Below are 12,161 nucleotides of genomic sequence, written 5' to 3'. Positions count from 1 at the left end.
TAGTCTTTTATACATTTGGTGTTCCAAAAGTGGATCTTTTTATTGCTTATGGTCCTTTTGTGGCTACAGTAGTACCTAAGCATCTTGGTTTAACAACTTTATGGCTCTTGTGTATTTAAATGCTTTCATTTCTGCTACTTTTTCTGAAATACATTATGTGGAAGAACATTCTTTGTAAATCCTACTTTTGTTTTTTAATATCTACTCCTAGTTGTAAGTATCCACTCCACTAGGAGCCTTGAGAGATACGACACATGCCAAAAATACCATATTTGGGAGTAAACTTACAGTGGAAAAAGAGTAAAAAAATCATTAACATGCTTTATTTGGGAAGGAATCTTAAAAGTGCCTTTTAATAAAAAGACAGGGAGCAGAGTGGCCAGAGAGTATTAAAACATTGACTAGGCTAACAGGCAATGTCTTACTGTTTAAAAAAATATGCAGGAATGCAAGGAGAAGGAGCAGTTGGTGAGCCCATGTAAAAGGTGACCATGTCCTTCAGAGCAGTTACCTCTGCAGCTAGATTGGAAAGCAGATATCCACAGCCTTGGGGAATAGCTTGCAGCAGGATAAATATTCCACAAAGATGAGGCTAGGGGAAATTGAATTCAGAAATAGGGAAACTAAAAGTAAATGGAAAAGAACTTGATAAGGAAAAGCCAAAAGAATAATCACTGTGTGGAGACTAATAGAGGTTTTTTCTTCCAAGTTATTTCAATCAAGAGGCAAAAACTTCCTCCACTAATTTCTATTTACATTTTAAAGTAGTTACTCAAGGTATCTAGAAGAGGACTAAGCTGCTTCTAGTTGGTTCAAAGGTGACATAGAAGGGTATTAAAAACAAGTTTGTTAAAAAAGTAAACTTCACCAAAGTTTGCTTTAAAGTTTCCCACACTGTTGCTCCAAGAACTGTCTGAGATTACTGTAACTGAAAAATAGAAGTAGTGGTGTGAGAAAGCTCAGTTTTAGGGTACTTATGTGTAGGTATTTTTGTGCTTTATTTTTTTAATAATAATTATAACAATAACAACAACAACAATAACACTCCACTTGGTTGTCTGGGTCTTTCATACAGCAAGAAAAAAAATGTTTAAAAACTTGACTGTACAAGGCTGAGTACTTACCATTAATTTAAAGCGACATTGTAAGAGAGTGACTCTCGAGGTGGTGGTATTCTCACAGATCCCAGTATGACAAGTGGAAAGTTCCAGAAAGGTCTATAACAACACCATGGACAAAGATCAGGATCTAAATCTGACCAGCACACAATTAACTTCAGTGCACTCTCACTCGCAAGAACCTAGTTTATGGTGTTTGAGTCCAGCGTTGCTTTTTTCTCACCAACTCCTCATGTAAAGACAAAACAGCTTTGCCACTTATGCCAATGTGTAAAATAGAAGAAATTACCCTCTTTGTCTTTTGTAATGATTCCCACATTTCCAGCCTTCTCTGGCTCATGTTGCTTTACACATGCAACTGGAGGATTCCAGTCACCATGGAGATTAGGGATCAATAATATAATACTATTTGTTTATAAATTATCCATAGCCCAAATATCTTTTGTAAAAGGGAAATAGGCAAGTGAGATCCAGGCAGCATGCTCAGCTTATTGTTACTTTCTAAAATCAAGTGTGATTATACTTCCTGTGGGTGACTACCTTCCCGTTAATAATGTTATTATTTTCAAATTGTTCCATGCAGTATGGATTAGGGGAGGTGACTGTTTACAGGAGAAATATAAAGCTCCTCAATATAGAAGGCATACAAATCCAGGAGTCATATAAAGCTGCATATATCAACATAGGAGTCCAAAAAGTTACATCTGAAGGCTGAATAGTGATAGAATTGCTTCTTCTTTGGACCAAAACCCTTAGTAGGTACTACCAGGCTGTGTTACATCTCATGGTGTTATTAGGGAAAAAGTTACAAAAGCATGTGTATCACACACAAAACACAATTCACATTCCTAATTATTTTTTCAGTTTAAAAATATCCATCACAAAGCTCCCAAATGGTGGCAGTCATAATTAGAAGGTTATTTCAGAAAGTGGCGGTGAAGAACCTGGAGGAGGTTTTAAAACTTTATAGTTGCTTTGCCTATTGGATAGCTAAAATACTTTCCAACTAAATACTGTTTATCTTCCTCCTTGCTTTTAAAGAAGCAACTAATCAGTTTACTGAGAATATTTTCCACTGGAAAGTCAATAATCATCAAAATTTAAACTCTTCACATGCTTTACTATTCTTATAAGTTTTAACTTGTAGGGAAAAGAGTAGTTTGTCATTAAAAATAACTTTAAATGTTCTGTTATTATTTCAAAATTACTTTGCCAAAAAATAATATTAAAAGTGGAAAATACATGTCACATTTTTTACAGTTTTAAAAAGTGACCTGTTTTATGTTTCACTCCATGTTGAGTTTGTTTCCTTTCTATTTGGAATAGTAATTTTTAAAAATTGTCAAAAAATGCAACATCTGTCTCTACAACGTTACATTTGTATAAAAAGCAAAGTATGGAGAAAAAAGAGCAAATTCAGAATACTTTGTTATACTGTTTCATTATATCCAGAGAATGAAGTAAGGTAGGAAACTAGAGAATATTCTTGAATAAAATTATTGTTATCTGATCTGCATCAAGAAGCTAAGAGGATAACTGATTTTATGACAAATCCCACTTTTATAGCAATTACATAATTATTATGTAATTGCCATAATAAATCCCTGGTTTATGATTTCACAAGAACAACTTCAGCATCTCCTGAGCTGGAGTCTGAGCTTGCTGAGCTCTCACAGTGAAGTCCTAAGGTTTAGACAGAAGGGATGAGTACATGTCAGCATTTCAGCTCAGGACTCTGGCTCCAGGAAATTCCAACTTACCATGTTTGCATTTCAATCCCAAAGTCATCTCGGGGCAGGAAAGCTGGTTTCCCTTTGGGTGAAACTAAACCAGGATATGTGATGTGGAATCCAGAGGACATTCAGCCCATAGGGCAAGAGCAGCAGCAGTCTAAACTAGAAATATGTGTGAGAGTGGGTGTTCAGCCTGCAGCCTTGGGTTTTTTACTCTATAGATCCACTCCCCTTGGGCAGCATTACTTGCTGTAATATGGACAGGGCTAGTGAGAAGCATTACTGCTCTAAATAATAACAAAGTGTGGTACCCTGAGTGTCATCTTAAACTGACCTTTACTTAAGAGGATGGATAGGGCTCCGAATTTTCTGAAAACCTCCCATCCTCCAAAGATGCAACCCTCCTGCACTAATTTCAAAGCCAGCAATTCCATTACTTGCTGTTCCCACTGCATCCTTGCTCTGCTGGTTAAGGAACTGCCATTACACCACGTCCACCCAGAGACAGCTTACAAGTTCCCCTGGTGAGCAGCAGGTTGCTGTCCAAGTGCCCGAAGGCATTGGTCTCGGTGGGATTGGAATGATTGCCAAGCACCTCCAGCCAGGAGCAGCATTTCCACCTCATGTGGAGCTTGCTCTGGGCTGCCTGAGGCACCGAGGGAGCCACAGGGTTGCTGTGGTGAACCCAAGCGTGTAGAACTTGTTTGCCCATGCCATCAGGCTTACTTCACCCTTCACTCTGAGCAACACCTGGAAACATTTGTTCTCTAATGGTATTTGGCTATAAACAGACTGTACTCAAATGATCTTACTCAGGTTGTTTTTCTTAAAAGCTTCATTTTTTTATAACCAGTCATATAAAGGTTGAATACTATCCTTCTGTTTAAACAGAGGAGGAAGGTGAGGATTTAACCCTGAGGATGAAGAGCCCCTCATTGAAAGCCATCAGACTGCCACTGAGTGTGAACTTTGGGAAGGGATGCTCTGGGATGTAGGAAGCTGTGTCCTAAGGCCTGGACCTCTGATGGTTCAGGTGGGGATTTGACAAAATGCAGACCAACTCCTCTAGCTGTACACATTCCTTCCAAATGAAGGCAAAGTAGGGGAAAAAACAGCAGATGGCACGGTCTTACCTTGATGTGCACCCAGGATACAATTTGGGTGTGTGTCTCAGGAAAGAAGTAAGTCTTTCTGACCCCTGAATTAGATGCATAATTACTAGCAATTGTAAGGTAGGAGTCTGTGTCCATCAGAAGCAGAGTTTCAGATCCAGCAGGAGCTTGGAAATGGGACACAGTTATGGGAGCAAAATTTTGCCATAGTAATCAAAAAAACTTCCTGGTTCCCAATTGATCTCCTTTCTTCCACTGAGATCAATGATCACTCAGCCTGCAGGATCAGCAGGTGAGCCCAGCGAGGGGCTGCAGGCTCCAGTCTGTGGCAGTGGAGCTGGCAATTAGCACAATGTGCTGCCTGCAAAGTACAGCTCCTGCACTGGCTGCCTTTTAGGAACACCAGGTTACAGCCACTCTGCTGAGCTTCTGGAAATACTCCACAAGGAGAATATCCCCCCACAAAGCAGCAGAGCTCCCATGCTATGCTTAGCATTGCAGTATTCATGCTCTTTTAGATTGAAATGGCTTTAATGGTTTCGATTGTAAAAAGAAAGTCAACCTCAGGACAACATGAATCCAGCTCTTGCCCCGAAATCCATCCCACTGGCTCCAAGTGCCACCCCTCCTGGGCACTGGGGTTCAGCACTGGGGTTCAGCTGCCCCAGCAGCCTGAGAGTTGAAACCACTATGAAAAAGGCAGAGATGACTGTACTGATGAAATTCTCAGATATGTCCTGAGAGCAGAGAAAAGGTGAGATGGAGTTGCCCGAAAATGGAGATGAGATGCAACTGAAGGGCGTGCACTGTTGACTGGAACACACAAGATGCAGACAGACTCCTTGGCAGGCAGTGTACACACAAACAGCACATTTTTAAAAAGCATGGAAGGCAGCCACGTTTTAATAGACTTTCTCCCTGTCCTTTTCTTAATCTTACTTCAAAGAAGAGGTCAGCACAATTCCTTTTCCCCAAGCCTTGTACTTGGAAATATCTAAGTAATTTAGACTAAAAAAAAAAGAAAAAGAAAATACAGACTACAAAAAAAAGAGTTGGACTTGATCCTCTACCAAGAGGGATAACTGTTCTTGACCAGATTCTGCCAGCAATTTCATTATGAGAATTTTCTTCACATATGATACTTAAAGTCAGCTGGGAAGAAAGGGATAGAGAAGGGGAATGAAGAATCAAAATAACACATTATTTGGTGTCTGCTGGAGAATGAGTCTGTCTTTAAATGACAAGAAAAAGACAGTAATGTGTTTTCACATTAAGTCAGTGTTGACATTTTAAAAAAGCCTTAAAACATACAACCAGGTTTTGTAGTTAGGATGGGAAAATATTTTAAATTGGAAATGTGAATTTAATGCCCTCAATTAAATAAAAAATATTTAAATACTTTACCTGATTACTGCCAACTGCAATTTCCTATAATAAGGAATTATGCAGATAGAGAGCAGTTCTTAAAGGCACATGGTTCACATGGAATGAGCAAAGATTCAGGTCTGGAGACTGCAGCTTTATCTGTGTAAACAGTCCCTTTGCCCCATCACACAAATTACAGCTGGGAAAATTTCAAGTATTATTTTGTACGTGGCATTGAAAAAAAAAAAACAAAACAAAACAAAACAAAACAAAAAGAGTCTGGCATTTTTTTCATGTGGACTGTCTGGCAACTGTTATTAACAGAAGATGTGGCAAAACAACTCAGGTTTCCAGCCAGTAGAGCCATATGAGGCCTCTAACAACTGAATTAAAGTACATACAAAATTTTTCTGAAGATACTTGGGACCAGTCTCACTCCATATGGCATTCACTCTTTGTGAACCATCACCTTGTATATCCATACCTACATATACAGAAACACACGTAACATATATCCACATTCTCTGTGCATATATGTACCCTTTACATCAATTTTGCTCTGATCTTTAGGGCAAACCCTGTTCTTACTGAAATACAAGTTCATATAAAAATCTTTTCCCTTCTAGAACTTCTTTTTTTTGTCTGTGCATAAAATTTCACAGTGCTGAGGGCAAGATGTAGGCACCAACTGGCAACTGAGCAGTTATGTGAACCCACAAGGCTGTTTTTTCGCACATTTGGAGGAGGCAGCAGATTGAAAAACTCTGATTGCTGGCCTACAACTAAGCAGTATGTTCTGAAATCCACCTCACTCCATTTTAGGATGTGTGTGGTCATCATAAATTAACTTCCTCTACATCCCCCTTTTCTGAACTGCAGTTCAATTCATGAGTAAAACTGTATCTACAGAATTTTTATTTTTATCTGACTTTTTCCTTAAATGCTGCATATTCTAATTTCCTCCTTCTCCCTCCTCCATGGCTGGCAACAGACCAGTTCTTTCATTATATTTGGAGCAGAGAAACAGCCCACTGAATCTTCCCCAGACCACATCATCAGGTCTTAAACACTGTGAACAAATGAAAATACTTATTCAAAAGTAAATTAATTCCCATTTATAACACAGCCTTCCACTGCTAGTGACAGTTCTGATCTCTGCAGATATAATCCACAGGGAGACAAGAAGGACAAAAAAGCTGAAATAGATAACTTTATCCTGTTCCAGGCATGCTGCTGGAGCTGTCTCTGGCAGCAGCTGGCTCCCTGCATAGACAGCCAAAGAAGAGAGGACAAGCCAGAGGGTTATTCTCATCTTAATTGTGGACAAAGAGCTCCTCTTTCCCATCCCTCCTCCCAGCAGATGGAAACTAGGATGACTGGGATTGTAATTAGGCACATCAGCATGGAGGAAGCAAAGAGAGAAGATTTGTGTCTGAGAAATTCCCTGCTCAGACTTTCTGGCCTGGCCGAGCCAGCACACCAGCAGGCGCTTGGGAAAGGCACTACAAGGCCAGGTAGGATGGATCTGGGACAAAAGGCTCAAGGGAGGAAACCCTCAGATAAGAATCATTCCCCTTGTTTACCTCAAATTTCATCATCTTAATAATGCAATAAACATGGTGAAAGGGGCTTTCGCTATGCCCAAGGAGTTTATGATCAACAGATGCATACAAGGGGAAAAGGTAAACAGAGCAAGAAAAGCATTGCTTTGTTACTGTGTTGTCAAAAACATTTCTGTCAGCTATTGCAAAGTAGACCCTCAATAATTTTAAATATAAGAGCAGACTGCCAAATTGTTACCTTTTTTCCCCTCCCTGATCAAAAGCTTAGGATATTCTAATTTCCAATGCCACAAGTGCTCTATACTAAATCTCACTGTGGGGATGCCTTCTCTCCTCTTGTATAGCTCAGGCAATGCCTACACTGATCCAGTTTTCTGCGACTGCTCTGCACACATTACCTGTTTTGATACCAATTTCAGTGTAAATCCTGAAAGAGACATATTACTGGGTCATGATCTCCAGACAACAGTGATATTATCAGAAGTGATCTCCAGGCTACAGTGATATATCACAAATGGATGATGTTTCAAAGGAGAACTTTTCCAGCGTTATCTTCATCGTTTCTTTGGGGAAGCAGAATATGAGTTTGTGCACAAGCCAGAAGAACTCTTTGAAGCAAGATGAGGCAGAAGGTGCCAGAAAGGCCATGTTCAGTTAATTTGCCTAAAAACAGAATAACCTATTTGTAAATTTCCAAGATTTTATCCTTCAGTTGAATTATCTCATCTGTTTAAGAATGATGTAGTAGGTGATTTTTATTCTTCCTAACTATATAGGAGAAAATAATCTTCGTACAGCTATATTGCTGTTGCCAAGGTCACACTGGGAACACTTTTCTTGCTCTGTGCCATTAAGACTATAAAACCCAATTTAATACCAAAAGTAATGTTTGGAGACACTGTGCATGTAGTCTTATAAACAGCCAGAGACTTCCATTGCTACAGGAGATCCTTGCAGAGCAAATCTTATCTGACCTGTTTTTGATATCTGTGGTGAACAGACCAGTCTTGGAGTGACTTCCTGTTCTAGCAGACAGCCTTTAGCATCACATCTGAAATCTCTCCTTCTGGTTTAGGCAGGGTGAAATAGCACAGGCAAACTGCTAACATTGGCAGATCACCAGAAGATGAATTTGCTCAGTGTAAAAAAAGGCAAATTGTTTTCCAAGAAGACAAGAGTTTGACTTGAGCAGCACCTCTCATGCTTAGAGGAGCTGTGTCAGGTATCTGTGATCATGTGGCTGCTCATGCAGGAGACAGGAGTGGAAGTTGGTCAGGTCTGCACTGCTTTTACCCACAGGGTATCTATGTACAGCATCCTTTTATTTAAGGACTACCACCCTGGAGATGCCTGTCTACCAGGATATGTCCCATGCTGGAAATCATCTGTCTGTCCCATCTGGATGGAGCAGAGTATCTCCCAGATAATGATGTTTCTAAAATAGGGTACAGCTTTCTTCAGAAAAAGAGACAGCCATCAGAGGTGGTGGTGAAGCCTCTGAGTTTGAGAAGACTCAGAAGTCTTAAATATGAAGGTGAACAGTTTTGGACAAAACCTGGAAAATGGCATTATATAGTTTCTCTCAGATTTGTACAAATCAACAGCTATAACAACAGTGTTACACAAAATTTCTGATGTGAATAACTGCAACATGAAATAATTTAGCCAGCTAGCCTCTAAGTAAACCAAAATATGTCAGCCACCTTTGTTCATTCACTCACTCTATTTCTTACAGCTGTCCTAGGATTGTATAATTTGTCTTCAATGTACGATATTAAGATTCAAGATGAATCTTAATACTGACCTGTACTGTAAAGTATTTGAGAGATCTACAGCAAAACACTGCATTTCCATTTCTCAATCAATGGCCTCTTTATCGATGCCATTTATTAACAGGATGGCAGCTTCTAGTTTTGAAGTTTTTCTATTTTAACTTGATCATTGGGTATAACTACTACATAACTACATCTGGTAAAACTACATAACTACATAACTACTACATAACTAAATCTGGTAAAAAGAAAGTTTTAAATTCCTCTATTAAACCAGTATCAATTGCCATTACAACACTTTCCTACTTTGCCCCCAAAACAGAAGTAAAATGACAACATGAATTGAACTACATTAAAAGACAGTGAACATTAACCCCATGTGTCCACTTTTAGCCATAATTATACTATGATTCATATGTAGTACCTGCAAGTACTGTACTATTACTTGAAATAAAATTTGGCAGTCCTTTCTGGGATAAATTTAATGCATATGTTCTATTCCACCCTGAAAAATAGAGGGAGAAGCGTAGGTGTTTTTTATTTGAGAGACAACTGAAGGAGAACTAGCCAAACTGTAGAAGGCATAAAAGTCAAATAATAACAACAAAAAGATCCTTTGAATAAATTGATAATACAAATATTAAGTCTTCTTCATAAGCACTATCTAAACGTACCATAGACAAACTCAGAGGAATCTAAAGGAACAAAATGCAGGAGACTAAAAGCATCTTTAAGAGCAGAATAAGCCAAGCAGATGCACCAGTAGTTTTTAAAAAGAGCTGAAAAAGGAAATTACATTACAGCTCACAGTATGTCACACATTGCTTCATTTTCTAAAGGAAAACAGACAAATAGAAGAACTCCTCATAAAAAAGCTGAGACAAGGTCATACTAAAGTTCTACTAGTATCAGTTGATTTAAATAAGTAATTTCCACCTCTGTGATAGGGTATTCCACCTGGGGCTTTGTTTTCTGAGCCCATCTGCTTCTTTTCCAGTGAGATTTAGATGGATGCTCAAAGCTGACCTCCCAGAACACTTACATGAACATTTGGATGTGAGAGGCTACTCTAACCATAATGCTGATAGCCACAAAGAGTTGGATGAAGGATGTTTATAATCAAGGCTCATCTTTTTTTTTGTTTGCTTGTGAGCAGTTTCTTTCATGTTCTGTTATTGAAGTACATGTGTCAACTGACTTGAGAGGACAGCCTTGTAAATTAGATCTTTGATCTCAAGAGTTTATTTTATCTTTGCAGCAAGGAAAAGTGAATTGAATTGGCTAGCAGAACTAAGCCCTCTCTTGTCTCTGGTCTACAGCTGCTGCATCCTTCTGGGGTCACCATAACTTCCACTTCCATCACCAGATTCTCTCTTTTGCTACAGAATTAAAAAAAGGATTCTCCAACATCTCATCATAACCTGCTGAAAGCTTTACAACTTCTGATTTATTTTATGAACCATACAGCCAGACTTTTGCTTCTGTAGAAAGGAGAAAACACTGAGCTGTGATACAACAAAGCTCTTTGAGCTACTCTGATACAGCATCAGAAAGTAAACTTTAAATGAATATTCACTGACTGTTTTTTGGAGTAAAACACAATTTAGAAAGAATACTGCATGGAAGGCTGCAGACTAAAAAGAAGTATCTCTTCCAAAATGTTCAAACAAGTACGTGATCCACTGTTAATCTCCCATTACTAATATACAGAGGCATTAGACACTATTGTGCTGTCTACTACATGTACACAAAAGGACTATGGGACATGATACTGATTTATGTCCTGATTCAGATCACCAGTATGATAGCGTCATCATATTCTTACCATCTGCACTTCATTCAGTTTCCATGGCTGTGATTCAGGCAGGACAGCCAAGGAAGGGTCTGTGGGAACTCATCTCCCAGAAGGACATTGAAAAGAAGAGGTAGTAGTTCTCTAGGAGACTCTAAGTACAAAAATATCTACTGGTAAAGAAAGAACACAGTTTCAATGGATACAAGAAGTTAATTTTTTTCTTAGTTTAAGGAATTTGACATATTGATGGGAAGAAGTCTGGCCTAACACACATGCTTTGTAATTTTGTGAGCTTGTTACAGAAAGTTAGGCTTAATGTTGATGAAAAGTTGCAGCACAGCAGGGTAGGCTGAATGAACTCAGCTTGGCTTACTAAACCTTTGTCTTCCTACAGCACCAAACAGGAGTCTACCTTTGGAATTTGAGGAGGATATTCTGCTTCTTTGTTGTTGTACAGTCTCTGGCTTCAAAAAGAAATCCGGTTAATCTGGAATGGCCCTGTCATCAGTAGAAGAGTTGCAGTTACTCAGGAAGGGAAGGAGTTACCCCTAGGAGTTGCACTTCTGGTTCCTCTCCCTAGTCACTAGGCTGAGCAGAGAAAACCCAAAGCAAGATGAATTATCGTGTCATAATAGAAGGATGGTTGTGGGCAGGAGGGCAGTTTCTCAAGCTCCAGTTTTATGCTATTGTTCAGAACAACCCGCTCATCTTGCCCAGGAGGCTGCTTTAGTGCTTTTGTGAAAATAACAGGTTCTCCAGCTAAAAAAGCTATAAACTGTGTTATTTTGAGATACTGTAATTGCTGTGGTGAATATACTCTTTGTATTTCTCCTGTAGGTGCTCTAGGGTGAAACCCTCTGTGACCACACACGTGTGTATTTGCTGATGTCATATCAGGGTTTGGATCACACTTTACAGCAGAAACTGGATCTGTAACCACTGCCTCGACTGACCTGCTGGACACAGTGTCAGGTTCCATCTCTGACTTTGTCACCAGGGGGGAGTTGTCTGTAGGGACCATCTCCAAGTCAGCCTTCTGTCAGGCTGCTTTGGATGCAGTTGTTCCTTGATTTACCTTTGAACATGTGTCAAAAGGCATCAATCCAATTTTAGGGATGTTCTCAAGCAAGGGAGAGGTTTGAGCCCCAGGTTCTGCTAAAGAGAGGGCAGTCAGGAGATACATTTCCAGTACCCTTGCTCATTAGTGGTACTTTGCTGGGTGTAAATTTTACCCTTTACAGGAGACAATTAAGGATGAAGACCAAATGTTTAAACCTACTGCCCATGTTTCTCATCATGGTGAATACAATCTCCCCCCTACTCTCCTTTGCTGCTCCTTTCCTTTTGAAAGGACACCTGTGAGTGCAACAGAGCTCAAATCTGACAAGATGTAATTATTTTAGATAAATTGTTTAACTTTAGGCAAAAAATTATAGCAAAAAATTACATACCAAGTCAGCTAGCAAATAAAGAACCAGTATTGTGAGTTTGTTTGGTCTTCAACAGTGCTTTACAGCTCTGCTTCGAGACCAGCTGAGCTGCAGAAACATTTCAGATTCAAAACGGACAGCTTGAATGGAAACATGCTATTTGTAGAATGATTAATTTTTTAACTGCTGGATATAAAATAATAATTAAAATTATTATTTTATAGTATAGTATTAGTGCTTTGGTTATGTGTTAACTAAAAAACTCGGAAAACAA

The 12,161-nt window shown here is 39.1% G+C and overlaps 1 protein-coding gene across 1 annotated transcript in view; it reads right to left on the bottom strand.

Moving 5' to 3' along the window:
- The window catches only part of UMAD1 (UBAP1-MVB12-associated (UMA) domain containing 1), a 105,810-nt gene that overhangs the window by 14,456 nt on the left and 79,193 nt on the right, over window positions 1-12,161 (bottom strand). Inside the window, exon 5 of the transcript XR_010357075.1 lies at window positions 1,125-1,217. The gene's annotated coding sequence lies outside the window, so the exon portion shown is untranslated. The remainder of the gene's footprint in view (window positions 1-1,124; window positions 1,218-12,161) is intronic.

This window comes from Passer domesticus, chromosome 1 (genome assembly GCF_036417665.1).
Source record: "Passer domesticus isolate bPasDom1 chromosome 1, bPasDom1.hap1, whole genome shotgun sequence".
NCBI classification, from domain to species: Eukaryota; Metazoa; Chordata; class Aves; order Passeriformes; family Passeridae; genus Passer; species Passer domesticus.
The sequence above is the reverse complement of the archived record's forward strand: the minus strand, read 5'-3'. Positions and strand labels throughout refer to the sequence as shown.